The sequence below is a fragment of the Orbicella faveolata genome, unplaced genomic scaffold (assembly GCF_042242905.1).
Source record: "Orbicella faveolata isolate gen_17 unplaced genomic scaffold, um_ofav_v1 contig_14, whole genome shotgun sequence".
NCBI lineage: Eukaryota > Metazoa > Cnidaria > Anthozoa > Scleractinia > Merulinidae > Orbicella > Orbicella faveolata.
Window position 1 is genome coordinate 1,255,033 of NW_028301541.1, and position 16,369 is coordinate 1,271,401.

The following is a 16,369-nucleotide window of genomic DNA, read 5'->3' on the forward strand; positions in this document are numbered from 1 at the left end:
AGGACCAACCAGGACAGTGGATCTGTCAACCCATAAAGAGCAGTCAAGTCAGACCATCAGGACCAACCAGGACAGTGCAGCTGTCTTCATAGAGTAGTCAGGACCAACTAGGACCATGTAACAGGCCAGCCAGGACAATGGATCTGACTAAACAAAGCAGTCAGGACCAACTAGGACCACGGACCTCAATGTTAGCCTATACACTGCAGTCAAGTTGGACCGTCTGCTAATAGGCCAGCCAGGACAGTGGATCTAGCTGCATTACCATGCAGTCAAGTTTGAAAGCCTATCTAACTGCAAGCCTATACCATGCAGTCAAGTTTGAAAGCCAGCCAAGCCAGGTACAGCGTATATACAAGAATTCTACATCCCAGTCATAACAGCTAGCTAGTAATCACCTTATATTACACAAGTTTAAGACAGTGCCACTAACCACAAGGCATATTAAAGCCATTCTAATGCATGTGTGATATCACTGCTCTTAGAAGTAAATTATGTTCCTGACCAATTATTCACCTACTACTGGGCCAAATTAATAAAAATGTTGGCCTCAACATAAAATAGGAGCGTTAAGTAATCATAAAAGTTAGTGCCAAAAACCACTCTGCTCTAACTGCTTTGAAAGCTTTTATTGAAATATTTTGATTTAGTCTAAAAGTCAAGAAGAGACTGTACAATGTCATCTGTAGAACTAGTATTTTATATTTTTCAGACTTAACAAACGAATACCAGTCTTTATTGATAATCAGACACGAGGTATTCAGACCTAATGAAAATTACATTTCTGATACCTTGTCAGTAACATTCGTTTTCTTGCACATTTTAGCTCCATGTCAAAATTTGTCTGAGATGACTGCTTATACAAGAATTTCCAGATGTGTACCTGTTATGCAGCTCATCATGATGCCATAGTCACAAGAGGCAATAGAACAGCAGCCCAGTTGGATCAACCTGAGAGGAATTGAAGAAAAATAAAAAATTAACATAAGCAAGCTACCCTGGTCTTGAAAGGTAAAAAAATACAGTATATTAATCATGGTTATCATTAATCACTAATTATCCAACCTTTCCTGGTCTACACTATGACAAAACAATGTCAGAGTTCACAAAGAGACATGAAATGTTTATAAGACAGGCTATTATTTATTATTAACAGAAAATTTTTGGAGAGCAAGACCTTGATCTCCAGTTAGATGTACTGTCAACTTTTTATATAAAATCCTCAAAATTTTGTTAAACTTGCAAACCACTATAGTTTTCCTTAAATGTCACTGCTCAGTCAAGCTACATGAATGTCATCGATGTTGCTAATTGCATTGAATGTTCTTTCCATTTCTAAAGGTTGTATTCTTTTACATGTAGTTGAAGCCCTTTAGTTAAAATATTTTTTCTTCACAAAATAGGTCCTTATGATTATTATACTTGCAGGATCCCTTCAAAACTAATTTTCAGCAATCATTAATTGAAACACAAGCACAAGCATGAACGGATCATGTGCACCAAAGCAACCTGTGGTTAAGTGTCCAATGAAACTCTGGATATATACCCTTGATTTACATCTCGATCAATACTTAATCGACACTGAATCGACACTGAATCAACAGCCAGATGATAGTTGGCCGAGTGTTGACCAACATATGTGCATCGATTGAAAATTAGTCTACTCTCGACCGACTGTCAACCAAAATGTCGATCGAGTGTCAACCGAGGTGTTGATTGAGTGTCCATCGAGTGTATCAATTGAGGGTATCGATCGACACTCAATCACAGATGCCACGATAAACTAGAGAGGTCAGCAAGGGAGTCCAAGTGTAACGACATTCTCTCTCTTCTTAGGCCATGGTCAAACAACAAAATTTGCAGGAACTGAACCTATTATGCAAATCATGGTGTTGGTGACACAGTGCAGGACGACACATGAAGAGTAAGTACCTGTTTGTTGTTTTGATACTTCCCTTATGTTGTTAACAATTATATACTCTTTGACTCGTAAACATTGTTTACTTAGACCTTCTAAATTTTATGTACATGTACACATAATTGAATGCTAAAATCTCCATAATCAACAGTTTCTAACATTTCTCAAGCAAGGGAAGAAATTTATTCCTGTGCAGAAACATTGTATGTTTTACAGGCAGTCCTAGTTACATGATTTTATGCCCATTTGCAAGAAATGAGTCTGAGAACAATTAATTCACTAACAAAAGTCACGTGTCAAGGTATGGTGATTTTCGTTTTGTTATTTTCAGTCAATGATCACAGATGATTGCTGGACAGGAGAAAGGAAAATCACTGGATCACACAAAGGACAAGCAACTTGATGATGACTCACTGAAGATGTCAGCAGACGATCAAGACAATGCAAAAGTGTTCTGGAGGACTTATAATTCTTAATTTATTTTCATTATTAATTATGTTTGTCATGCTATTTCTTTTCAGTAGACAGCAATTAGCCACATGTTGTGCATCAAATGAAAATTCTAAAAAATTAATATTCTTGTTTTCTACAAATAATAGCAACAAAGCTATTTATTTAAAGTCAAATAAATAGCTTAAAATGCTAATATTTAACAGTAACAGTCAAGCATTATTAAGAAATAATAGCCTGATGCTATCATCAATGAAATGATAGCTTGAATGCAATTATTTCAAAATAATAGCTTGATGAATTTTTTCTATTCAAAAATTTTAGCTTCCTGCAAGCTATAATTTTTGAATAGACTCTTGAAAGTTATTCTTTTTGATATATAAGGATAGCTCAGGAGAGTTCTTATAAATTAGAAATTTCATTTGATGTTAAAGACCTACTTCTGTATGTGATTAGATTTGTCTTCTGAAACGAAACTAATACAGACATGACAATTAAGCTTGTTGGCAAAACTGGACAAAATGAACTCATTATGTCAATAACTTGATTTCTGTCAGAGTCTGCGTAGTGAATATCAAGATCATTAAATTGAAGGTAGACTCGAATTTTAAATCACAAGATTAATCAATTGATATTAATTATTATCATTAGAAGTTCGAAAGGAAACATCTGGACATTATGAACTCTTCTTGATTAACTTTAAAAGCTAAGCTGATAATACAGTGTAACATAACCCTGAACAACAACTAATGCTCTTAGTAACTCATGGAGAGTTCTACATGTTCCAGTATGCATTGAAAAAAAGAAAAAAAGAATAAAAAACCTTTTTGCATGATTTAAATCTGCTTTAAAATTCAAGTCTACCTGATACTTGGCAGTTTTCATGAGTTTTAAAATGCTAGTAAGAACAAAATTGAACATTCTTTTGCTGAAGAGAAAATTTCTTTTTAACTATGCAAAGTAAAGTACAAGTTCTGGTCAGCTGTTAGGCCCTAGGTTTTTGCAGTATTGATTCAAGTTACTTTCGTCATTTATGAGAAGTCAAATATTTACAGTAAAGAAATTAAATTGGCCATGAATTTTTATGACTAGCCTGCTGGACAGACATGAAAGTTAGTCAGTGTGAACTCAAAATTTGGGGACCTGGGATGGATTGGGACTGTTGGGGGTTTAGGGTTCCAAGGGCAAGGAGTTTTGGTTATTGGGATTAGGGTTAAGGTTTGGGCCAGGAATTTGGGCTTGGGACTTGGTGAAGGGAAAGGGTTGGAGTTGGGGATTGGGTGTAACAGGCTAGAGTTAGGGATTTGGGTCTGGACTAGGGTATGGATGAGGGAGTAGGGTTTGGGTCAGGGAAAAGAACCAGGTATTTGAGTTAAAAGGTTAGGGTAACTGGGTTTCTGAGTTTTCACAATCTCACTCAAGTGTTTGCAGCCAGCTAAGTTACATGAACCTTTGATGTGCTAGTCATGATATTAATGTCCTTTTACATTGTTATTTATAACATGTATCCTTGAAAGATAATTATTCTTTACTTGATGCTGACCCGTTCTGTACAGTACTTGGGATTGTTTTGTTATTGCTTAGGTTTAGTTTTATTCATCAACGATTAATTGTATACATGCAAGAGTTTTCATAGCCTCAACCCAGAGGTTTAGGGTGAGGTGCAGTGGTTTGGAGAATATGCTTCCAGTTTTTCTCTGATTGACTTTTTACTGGTTTGTGCATCCGGAATTTCACCACTATTAATATGTATTTGTGTATATGTATAAAATTTATAATAAATTGGACCGTGTTTGACTAAGGTACACTTAGAGCTATTTTGACCTGTAAACTCCAGAAGTTTAGGTAAAATGCAGTGGCTGGGAGAATATGTTTCCAGTTTTCTCCAGTTCAGGAGTTTTTTCTGTTTTTTTGCATCCAACATTTCACCACTATAGTGTTGCTGTGTATTCCAATAAATTATTCCATAATTTTCAATTTGCCTCACAAGAATATGTTTAACAAATCATCCTCAGTTACTACTTTTTTAAAATCAACAAGAATGAATTTATTACCTTTAAATTATTAATAATAAAAATAATAATTATTTTATGGCAATACATGTAACTGTTGTTTTACTTCTGCTCAAAATTTCTTCAAGGGGGAAAGCAGCTCCACTTTGCCCATATCACCTGTAGGGAGCTAGCTAACACTAACTGCCGCCTGTCCAATGATCTGTATGACCCGGAGGGGACAGGTCGAGGATGCTCGTCAGAAAATTTGGACTGAACCCTTAAAGGAGACCAACCTGGGAATGGCTTGAGTTTTATTTTGACCCCTAAAAGGTAGTACGCTTATCAGTTAAGTAAGGCACGACGGAGCTTTGGTGATGAAGTTTTAGACTTGAAATTACAGTGTTACCACAGGCAACTTTCCTCATTTCCAATGGTAAAAATATTGTCGCTTGCAATTTCGTGTGCTTTGCTGCCAATGATGTCAATGGCTGACAGGTTGCTATTAGAAATGAAGCCAGTTGCCCGTAACAACAACACAAGTTGAACGTTGAAACTTGGTCGCCAAACTTTTGATGTGCCTTACTCAACTGATAACCGTAGTACCACTTTAAATGGAATAAGCTTTACTTCCAGCCCCTGCTCAGCAAAGGAGCCCGCCCTGGGGGGGGGGGGGGGGGGGGGGCGAGGGGGTACTTCTGGGAAGAATTGGGTGAGGGTGTGCAGCCCGCTTCCCAAAACCCTTACCCTATCTATGACCAAAATCTGTGTTTTACCTACCCTATTTATGGGCCTGAGCAAAGTTGGATATCGTAGTTATGACTGTTGTGGCTGACACAGTTGCCTCAAACATAATCTACGAAGGCTTTTGTCGATGGTGTTATCGATAATGATGAAAAGGTAGCTTCTTCTAAAAGAACATACCTAATTCAAGACTAGGGTGCAAAAACCACACCCTATTAATGATGACAAGTGGCCAAAATCGATACCCTGTTTATGATCAATACGCCTGAAAAACGATACCATTTGGAGCAGCCCCCCCCCCCCCCTCCCCCGCAACCCCGGGTTTATACCCCTTCCACTAAAGGAAGAGTACGACCTTTTCATATGGGAGTCCCCCCGCCCCCCTCGGCTGGATGACTTTAATCCCACTCTGTATTTATTTTCTCCAGGAGTGGAATGGTGCGGACCGTGAAAGAAATAATCAAAGTTATACCTGAGCCATTGAAATCACACGACACGAGTGGAAATCGATCAGAAGGGCGAGCATTACAATCGCAGAAAATACTTTACCCTAGCAAAAACCGTGGTGAAAAAGAATAACTACAGCTTGAGATCACTTTACGAGTTTATACCACCTTCGTTGAAATCAAACTCGTCATGCTTACCTTCGATCATAAGCTGCAATAGTCATACCAGTGTTTGAAGGTGTTCACAAAACTATCAAGCAAAGGAAGGCAAAAGTGCGTTTAGTTTGACCGCGTGAAAGTTGGGGCGAGGGAGGACAAAATGTCTTGGGCGGTGGGTCGCTCAGCCACACAGCATAAGGTCCTGTAAGTTGGATAACCTCACCATGCCAATGCATCAATCTCAGCCAAACATTATTTTAAGTCCAAAATAAAATATTCTGCAATTTCGGCACAAGTGGCTCTGAACATAGGCTCAATCTCCAGCCGTGGGTGTTTCGGTGCGCCCGTGTCCCCCACGGGTGGAGACCGATCACCGGTGGAATAGGTGGAAAGTGTCGCCATATCAACGTTCTAGAATCTCAGCCAGTCAGTATTTTGCGTCCAAAATTTGGACGCACTGATTCAGAATTCGCTACGATGCGGGCAGGGTCTTCTTCTCCTCTTCTGTCCTTTCTTACCATACGAAGAGCTAGCCCCAAGTGTAATAAATATTTTAACTCTTAAAAGAGTTATGGCCGAAATATAAGAGTTTATTATGAACATTAGGAGATGACATTGAAATCGGTCTGATGTATGTGTAATTCACCGAATAAAGACTCTTGAACATCTAATGGTACCATTTCTTCTCATCCTGGAAATATAAAATGAGGCATCGTGGAACATCCAGTTGTCGCCATGTCGCGAGATAAGTGGAATATATCATTTTTTTCTCTGTGCATCGTTATTTTCACATTATTATGCTAATTAGGACGGCGGTCTTTGTTGACAAAAACACAGCTTAAACTTCTTCTTCTAACATTTTACAGTTTTAACTGCCCCAAAATTTTATTGCATGTTTTTACAGGTGAGACATTGCTCTTTAAGTGGAGGGTAGTTTTGGGATCTCAAGTGATGTACTTTTGGTGATATTTTCCTTTAAACTTCGCCTTTTTTATGGTGCTTCATGAGTAGTCCGAAAGGGAAGAAATTTAAAACTCTGTAGAAAAATCAAGTGATGATCAAATTGCCAAAACAGCCTCTCAATGTAACAAGAAACATTTGCTTGTCTCGAATAAAGGGTTTTTACCCGGAGTTAGATCGTTTTCTTTGTATGGCAAATTGTTAAAAATGTGCCCTAAAATGGCCGCTAAAAGCCCTCTCAGAGGGGCAAAACCAAGATAGTGGCCCCAGCGCTAAAATACGAATCGAATTGAACTGAAAGTTATATTTTTGTGAATCACTTATCTAGACCATTCATCTGAGAAAGTTTGAGGAATTTGATTTTTTCTGGTCCAAATGGCCATAGTTGAAAATTACAGAGGGCACCTCTTAAAGTGAAGTAAGGCTATATTTCGGCCCAGAAGCTCGAAAGTGAGCGTTCAAATATTTTTGCTCGGTCCATTTCACTGCAAACAAAGACCATCAGGAGTTAGTTTAGAGTCCACGGGACTAAAAAATATCCCCCAAGTTTTAAGAAATCGAGCCGAAGTTGGTTAAAATTACGAGGCGCGTAAGGCGGTCTCCGCTGCTCAATTAGTCTTAAAGTAAAGTGGGTCCATATTTGGGCCCAGAAGCTCGAAAGTGAGCGTTCAAATATTTTTGCTCTGTCCATTTCACTGCAAACCAAGGCCATCAGGAGTTAATTTAGAGTCCCTGGGACTGGAAAATATCTTCCAAGTTTTGGGTAATCGAGCCGAAGTTGGTCAAAATCATGAGGCGCGTGAGGCGGTCTCGGCTACTCTATCAGTCTTGAAGTGAAGTGGGGCTATATTTCGTCCCAGAAGCTCGAAAGTGAGCGTTCAAAAATTTTTGCTCTGTCCATTTCACTGCAAACCAAGGCCATCAGGAGTTAGTATAGAGTCCCCGGGACTGGAAAATATTTCTCAAGTTCCAAGAAATCGAGCCCAAGTTGGTCAAAATCACGAGGCGCGTAAGGCGGCCTCGCCTACCCCTATTAGTCTTAAAGTGAAGTGGGGGTATGTTTTGGCCCAGAAGCTCGAAATTGAGCGTTCAAAAATTTTTGCTCTGTTCATTTCTCTACAAACGAAGGCAATCAGGAGTTAGTTTAGAGTCCCCGCGACTGGAAAATATTTCCCAAGTTCCAAGTAATCGAGGCGAAGTTGGTCAAAATCACGATGCGCGTAAGGCGGTCTCGGCTACTCTATCAGTCTTAAAATGAAGTGAGGCTATATTTTGGCCAAGAAGCTCGAAAGTGGGCATTTAAATATTTTTGCTCTGTCCATTTCACTCCAAACCAAGGCCATCAGGAGTTAGTTTAGAGTCCGTCGGACTGGAAAATATCCCCCAAGTTTTGGGTAATCGAGCCGAAGTTTGTCAAAATCACAAGGCGCGTAAGGCGGTCTCCGCTACTCTACCAGTCTTAAAGTAAAGTAGGGCTATATTTCAGCAAAGAAGCTCGAACGTGAGCGTTCAAAAATTTTTGCTCTATCCATTTCACTGCAAACCAAGGCTATAAGGAGTTATTTTAGAGTCCTCGGGACTGGAAAATATCCCCCCAAGTTCCGGGAAATCGAGGCGAAGATGGTCAAAATCACGAGGCGCGTAAGGCGGTCTCGGCTACTCTATCATTCTTAAAAAGAAGTGGGGCTATATTTTGGCCAAGAAGCTTGAAAATGAGCGTTCAAAAATTTTTGCTCTGTCCATTTTACTGCAAACCAAGGCCATCAGGAGTTAGTGTAGAGTTCCCCAGACTGGAAAGTATCCCCGAAGTTGCGGCAAATTGAGCCGAAGTTGGTTAAATTCACAATGCGCGTAAGGCGGTCTTGGCTACTCTATCAGTCTTAAAGTGAAGTGGGCCTATAATTCGGCCCAGAAGCTCGAAAGGAAGCGTTCAAAAATTTTTGCTCTGTGCATTTCACCGCAAGCTAAGGCCATCAGAAGTTAGTTTAGAGTCCCCGGGACTGGAAAATATCCCCTAAGGTCCCGGAAATATAGCCGGAGTTGGTTAAAATCACGAGTCGCGGAAGGTGGTCTCGACTACTCTATCAGTCTTAAAGTGAAGTGGGGCCATATTTCGACCCAGAAGCTCTAAAGTGAGCGTTCAAATATTTTTGCTCTGTCCATTTCACTCAGTGCATACCATAGCCATCAGGAGTTAGCTTAGAGTCCCCGGGACGGGAAAATATGCCCCAAGTTCCCGGAAATCGAGCCGAAGTTGGTCAAAGTCACGAGGCGCGGAATGCGGTCTCGGCTACTCTATCAGTCTTAAAGTGAAGTGGGGCTATATTTCGGCCCAGAAGCTCGAAAGTGAGCGTTCAAAAATTTTGCTCTGTCCATTCCACTGGAAACCAACGCCATCAGGAGTTAGTTTTTGAGACCCAGGGACTGGAAAATATCCCCCAAGTTCCGGGAAATCAAGCCGAAGATGGTCAAAATCACGAGGCGCGTAAGGTGGTCTCGGCTACTCTATCCTTCTTAAAAAGAAGTGGGGCTATATTTTGGCCAAGAAGCTCGAAAATGAGCGTTCAAAAATTTTTGCTCTGTCCATTTTACTGCAAACCAAGGCCATCAGGAGTTAGTGTAGAGTTCCCCAGACTGGAAAGTATCCCCGAAGTTGCGGCAAATTGAGCCGAAGTTGGTCAAAATCACGAGGCGCGTAAGGCGGTCTCGGCTACTCTATCATTCTTAAAAAGAAGTGGGGCTATATTTTGGCCAAGAAGCTCGAAAATGAGCGTTCAAGAATTTTTGCTCTGTCCATTTTACTGCAAACCAAGGCCATCAGGAGTTAGTTTAGAGTTCCCTAGACTGGAAAATATCCCCCAAGTTTCGGGAAATCGAGCCGAAGTTGGTCAAAATCACGAGGCGCGTAAGGCGGTCTCCGCTACTCTATCAGTCTTAACGTGAAATGGGGCTCTATTCTGGCCCAGAAGCTCGAAAGTACGCGTTCAAAAAATTTTGGTCTGTCCATTTCACTGCAAACCAAGGCCATCAGGAGTTAATTTAGAGTCCCCGGAACTGGAAAATATCCCCCAGGTTCTCGGAAATCGAGCCGAACTTGGTCAAAATCACAATGCGCGTAAGGCGGTCTTGGCTTCTCTATCAGTCTTAAAGTGAAGTGGGCCTATATTTCGGCCCAGAAGCTCGAAAGTAAGCGTTCAAAAAGTTTTGGTCTGTTTATTTCACCGCATACCAAGGCCATCAGGACTTAGTTTAGAGTCCCCGGGACTGGGAAATATCACCCAAGTTCCGGGAAATCGAGCCGAAGTTGGTTAAAATCACGAGGCGCCGAAGGTGGTCTTGGCTACTCTTAAAGTCGCACACGCTTTTAACTGGTTTCGGATCTTCCATTAACATAGAAATTTATTCCAACCAATGATCGAAACACGGTAACTGAAAATAACAAAATTACAAGCACAGGAATGAACATAAAATAACTAACAACGACCGAACATGAAGAATGCAGAAAAGCGGCAAAGCGAAATAAACGAAGAAACTTACAAGACGAATGTGATGAACCAAAGACGAACCGAAAACCAGCGACGCTCGCAGAACCCAATGACGCTACTAACTGAAATAAATTACACACGAACCGAACTTATAGAGTATGCAAATGAACATAACATATACAAAAGGGCACAAAACAAAAGAAGCTAATTACGCAAAACTTAACACCAAACACGAAACAAGAAGCACGAACAAATGTCACAAATTCTGGCGCCTACAACTCTATCAGTCTTAAAGTGAAGTGGGGCTATATTTCGCCCCAGAAGCTCGAAAGTAAGCGTTCAAATATTTTTGCTCTGTCCATTTCACTGCATACCAAAATCATCAGGAGTTAGTTTAGAGTGCCCGGGACTGGAAAATATCCCCCATGTTCCGCGAAATCGAGCCCAAGTTGGTCAAGATCACGATGCGCGTAAGGCGGTCTAGGCTATTCTTTCAGTTTAGAAATAAAGTGGGGCTATATTTCGGGCTAAAACCTCGAAACCGAGCGTGCGATCGTTTTATCTGTGTCCATTAATCTGCAAACCAAGGCCATCAGGAGTTAGTTTAGAGTCTCCGGGACTGGAAAATATTCCCCAAGTTCCGGCAAATCGACCCAAAGTTGGTCAAGATCACTATGCGCGCAAGGTGGTCTCGGCTACTCTTTCACTCTTAAATTGAAGTGCGGCTATATTTTGGCCTAAAAGTTCGAAACCGAGCGTGCGATCGTTTTACCTGTGTCCATTTCACTGCAAACCAAGGATATCAGGAGTTAGTTTAGAGTCCCCGGAACTTAAAAATATCCCCCAAGTTCCGGGAAATTGACCCGAAATTGGTCAAAATAGCGATGGGCGTAATGCGGTCTCGGCTACTCTATTAGTCTTAAAGTGAAGTAAGGCTATATTTCGGCCCAGAAGCTCTAAAGTGAGCGTTCAAATATTTTTGCTCTGTCCATTTCACTTCAAACCAAGGCCATCAGGAGTTCCTTTAGAGTCCCCGGGACTGGAAAATATCTCTCAAGTTCCGGGAAATCGAGCCGAAGTTGGTCAAAATCACGATGCGCGTAAGGAGGTCTTGGCTACTCTATCAGTCTTAAGGTGAAGTGGGGCTATATTTCGGCCCAGAAGCTCGAAAGTGAGCGTTCGAAAATTTTTGCTGTGTCCATTTCACTGCAAACCAAAGCCATTAGGGGTTAGTTCAGAGTCCCCGGGACTGGAAAATATCTCCCAAGTTTCGAGAAATCGAGCCGAAGTTGGCAAAATCACGATGCCCGAAATGCGGTCTCGCTAATCTTTAAGCCTTAACGTGAAGTGGGGCTATATTTCGTGCCAGAAGCTCAAAAGTGCGCGTTCTAAAATTTTTGCTGTGTCCATTTCACTGCAAACCAAGGCCATCAGGAGTTAGTTTAGAGTCCCTGCGACTGGAAAATATCCCCCAAGTTCCGGGAAATCGAGCCGAAGTTGGTCAAAATCACGAGGCGCGTAAGGCGGTCTAGGCTACTCTATCAGTCTTAAAGTAAAGTGAGACTATATTTCGGCCCAGAAGCTCGAAAGTGAGCGTTCAAATATTTTTGCTCCGTCCATGTCACTGCAAACCAAGGCCATCAGGAGTTAGTTTAGAGTCCCCAAGACTGGAAAATATCCCCCAAGTTCGGGCAAATCGAGCCGAAATTGGTCAAAATCACGAGGCGAATCAATCGGTCTCCGCTACTCTATCAGTCTTAAAGTGAAGTGGGGCTATATTTCGGCCCAGAAGCTCGAGACCGCCTTACGCGCCCCGTTATTTTGACCAACTTCGGGTCGATTTCGCGGAACTTGGGAGATGTTTTCCAGTCCCGGGGACTGTAAACTAATTCCTGGTGGCTTTGGTTTGGAGTGAAATCGACAGAGCAAAAATATTTGAACGCTCCCTTTCGAGCTTCTAGGCCGAAATATACCCCCACTTCACTTTAAGACTGATAGAATAGCCGCGACCGCCTTACGCGCCTCGTGATTTTGACCAACTTCGGGTCGATTTCCCGGAGCTTGGGAGACATTTTACAGTCCCAGGGACTCTAAAGTAACTCCCGATGGCCTTGGTTTGCAGAAAAATGGACAGAGCAAAAATATTTGAACTCTCACTTTCGAGCTTGTTGGCCGAAATATAGCCCCACTTCACCTTAAGACTGATAGAGTAGCCGAAACCGCCTTACGCGCATCGTGATTTTGACCAACTTCGGCTTGATTTCCCGGAACTTGGGTAATATTTTCCAGTCCCGGGGACTCTAAACTTTCTCGTAATGACCTCGGTTTGCATTGAAATGGACTGAGCAAAAATTTTTGAACGCTCACTTTCGGCTCACGGCTACCCTATCAAAGTAAAGTGGGGCTATATCTTGGCCCAGATACTGGATAGTGAGCGTTCAGAAATTTTTGCTCTGTCCTTTTCACTGCAAAACAAGGCCATCAGGAGTTAATTTAGAGTCCCCGGAACTGGAAAATATTCCCCAAGTTTCGGCAAATCTAGCCGAAGTTGGTCAAAATCACCAGGCGCGTAAGGCGGTCTCGGCAACTCTATAAGTCTTAAAAAGAAGTGGGGCTATCTTTCGGCCCAGAAGCTGGAACGTGAGCGTTCAAAAATTTTTGCTCTGTCTATTTAACTGCAAACTAAGCCCATCAGGAGTTAGTTTAGAGTCCCCGGGGCTGGAAAATATCCCGCAAGTTCCGGGAAATCGAGTCGAAGTTGGTCAAAATCACGAAGCGCGTAAGGCGGTTTTGGCTACTCTATCAGTCTTAAAGTGAAGTGGGGCTATATTTCGGCTAAGAAGGTCGAAGGAAAGCGTTCAGAAATTTTTGGTGTCTCCATTTCACTGCAAACCAAGGAATACAGGAGTTAGTTTAGAGTCTACGGGATTGGAAAATATCCCCCAAGCTCCGGGAAATCAAGCCGAACTTGGTCAAAATCACGAGGCGTGTTAGTTGGTCCCGGCTAGCTCGAAAGTGAGCGTTCAAATATTTTTGCTGTGTCCATTTCACTGCAAACCAAGGCCATCAGAAGTTAGTTTAGAGTCCCCGGGACTGGAAAATATCCCCCAAGTTCCGGCAAATCTAGCCGAAGTTGGTCAAAATCACGATGCGCGTAAGGCGGTGTCGGCTACTCTATCAGTCTCAAAGTGAGGTGGGGCTATATTTCGGCATAAGAGCTCGAGACCCAGCGAGCAATCATTTTACCTGTGTCTATTTTTCTGCAAACTAAGGCCATCAGGAGTTAGTTTACAGTCCCGGAAATTGGAAAATATCCCCCAGGTTCCGGGAAATCGAGCCAAAGTTGGTCAAAATCACGATGCGCGGGAGGTGATCTCGGCTGCTCTTTAGTCTCAAAATAAAGTGGGGCTACACTTCGGCCTGAAAGCTCGAAACCGAGCGTGCGATCGTTTTACCTGTGTCCATTTCTCTGCAAACCAAGGCCATCAGCAGTTACAGCCAAAGTTGGTAAAAATCACGATGGGCGTAAGGCGGTCTAGGCTATTCTTTCCGTCTTAAAATGAAGTGGGGGCATATTTCGGCCTAAAAGCTCGAAACCGAGCGTGCAACTGTTTTACCTGTGTCCATTTTTCTGCAAAGCAAGGCGATCAGAAGTTAGTTTAGAGTCCGCAGGACTGGGAAATATCCGCCAAGCTCCGGGAAATCGAGCCAAAGTAGGTAAAAATCACGCTGCCCGTAAGCCGGTCTCGGCTACTCTTTCAGTCTTAAAATGAAGTGGGGCTATATTTCGGCCTAGAAGCTTAAAACCGAGCGTTCAAATATTTTTCCTCTGTCCATTTCTCTGAAAACCAACACCGTCACGAGTTAGTTTAGAGTCCCCGGGACTGGAAAATGTCTCCCAAGTTGTGGGAAATCGAGCCAAAGGTGGTCAAAATTACGCTGCGCGTAAGCCGGTCTCGGCTGCCTTTTTTCAGTGTTAAAATGAAGTGGGGCTATTTTGGGGCTAGAAATTAGCTCCAAAGCGAGCGTGCGATCGTTTTACCTGTGTCCATTTCTCTGCAAACCAAGGCCATCAGAAGTTAGTTTAGAGTCCCCGGGACTAAAAAAACTATTCCTGAAGTTCCGGGAAATCGAGCCAAAGTTGGTCAAAATCACGTTGCGGGTAAATCGGTCTCGGCTACTCTTTCAGTCTTAAAATGAAGTGGGGCTATATTTCGGCCTAGAAGCTCGAAACCGAGCGTTCAAGTATTTTTCCTCTGTCCATTTCACTGAAAAGCAAGGCCATAACGAGTTAGTTTAAACTCCCCGGGACTGGAACATATCCACCAAGTTCCGGGAAATCGAGCCAAAGTTGGTCAAAATGACGATGTGCGTAAGGCGGTTTTGGCTACTCTATCAGTCTTAAAATGAAGATTTTGCCTTCACTACACAAGCGAAGACACTGAAAGGTTGAGGCATGGGCGCGTTGGTCAGCCAGGCCCAAGATGTGTTTTATTTGCGACAATAAGCTTAGAACAAAGTGGATAAGAGATACATTAAGTAAAGTCCTACATGCGCCAAAGCCGGACACGTAAACCCCAAAAACCTTTTGTTAGGAAAAATAGGGACCGTGTACCCCCGACCAAATGCAGTGGCGCCACCTTTGGGGTTTTAACGTTGACCTATAAGCAACTGAATGAAAAAAACAAATCATATGACGCTAATTTCACAATAAAAATAAACCTTATGGGAAAGTGCTAGTGGCCTTGTACTGGCCTTGTACCTAGCCTTATACCTAGCCTTGTACCTAGCCTTGTACTGCTCCTCATTGCTCTTTTTGTTGATGTGAGGAACGGAATCTCGCTTCAGCCTCTTAATCTCTGACATCTGTTGGGAAGTGATGGACTCGTTAGACCGTTTGAGGTCAGAAATCGAAGTATTTATGAGATCTTTGATCTGAACGATAAGATCTTGGTTGTTTTCAGCGATGACTTTCCTGACGCCTGCTTCCTCCATAAATAGCCAAGGAAAAGTGATGAAGAGAAGAAATAAACCTTATGGGAAAGTGCTAGTGGCAAGGCTGACCGTAGAATGTCACAAGTTTCTCAACCGTCTCTTTTTACAAACGTACTACCCATGAGCCTTCGCGTACTACTCTCCCACCCAGTTCTCTGTTCCGTGATGGCAAAATATTAATTTATGTCAATACCGATTATCACAAATTACATTAGGTTATATTTCGGCCTAGAAGCTCGAAACCGAGCATTCAAATATTTTTCCTCTGTCCATTTCAGTGATGACCAAGGCCATCCCGAGTTAGTTTAAAGTCCCCAGGACTGGAAAATATCCCCCAAGTTCCGCGAAATCGAGCCAAAGTTGGTCAAAATCGCGATCCAGCCCTAGCGACTCTCAACTAATTCCAGAAGACTTTGGTTTTCTGTCAAATGGACAGAGGAAAAATATTTGAACGCTTACTTTGGAGCAATCTGACCGAAATATGGCCCCACTTAATTTTAAGACTGAAAAAGTCGCCGAAACCGCCTTGCGCGCAGCGTGATTTTGACCAACTTTGGGTCGATTTGGAGAAACTTGAGCGATATTTCCCAGCCATAGGGACTCTAAACTAATTCTGGAAGACTTTGGTTTTTACTCAAATGGACAGAGGAAAAATAATTGAACGGTTACTTTGGAGAAATCTGGCCGAAATATAGTCCCACTTAATTTTAACACTGAAAAAGTGGACGAAACCGCCTTGCGCGCAACGTGATTTTGACCAACTTTAGGTCGATTTGCAGGAACTTGGGCGATATTTCCCAGCCCTAGGGACTCTAAACTAATTCCGGAAGACTTTGGTTTTCAGTCAAATGGAGAGAGGAAAAATAATTGAACGCTTACTTTGGAGCAATATGAGTTAATATGGTCGAAATATAGCCCCACTAAACTGACTTAGTGAGTATGACTAGAAAGTCGCCGAGATCGGGCTGCGCGCAGGGTGATTTTTACCAACTTTGGGCCGATTTCTAGGAAGTTGGGCAATATTTCCCAATCCGAGGAACTCTAAACTAATTCGAGAAGACTTTGGTTCTCAGTGAAATGGCAAGAAGAAAAATAATTGAACGCTTTCTAATGAGCAGTCTAGCCGAAATATTAATTGTCTCAGTGAGTATGACTTGAACGTCGCCGTGACCGCGCTACGCGCAGGGTGATTTTGACCAACTTTGGGCCAATTTCCAGAGA

The 16,369-nt window shown here is 42.2% G+C and overlaps 2 long non-coding RNA genes across 2 annotated transcripts; one reads left to right on the top strand and one right to left on the bottom strand.

Annotated features, from left to right (window-relative positions):
* Positions 1-614: 614 nt before the first annotated feature.
* On the bottom strand, positions 615-5,829 carry LOC149113584 (uncharacterized). The gene is made up of 2 exons (XR_016206305.1): positions 5,748-5,829; positions 615-951 (listed from the first exon to the last, which is right to left on the bottom strand). It is a non-coding gene; the product is annotated as an uncharacterized LOC149113584 (long non-coding RNA).
* On the top strand, positions 903-2,501 carry LOC149113585 (uncharacterized). The gene is made up of 3 exons (XR_016206304.1): positions 903-1,011; positions 1,837-1,924; positions 2,250-2,501. It is a non-coding gene; the product is annotated as an uncharacterized LOC149113585 (long non-coding RNA).
* Positions 5,830-16,369: the final 10,540 nt, after the last annotated feature.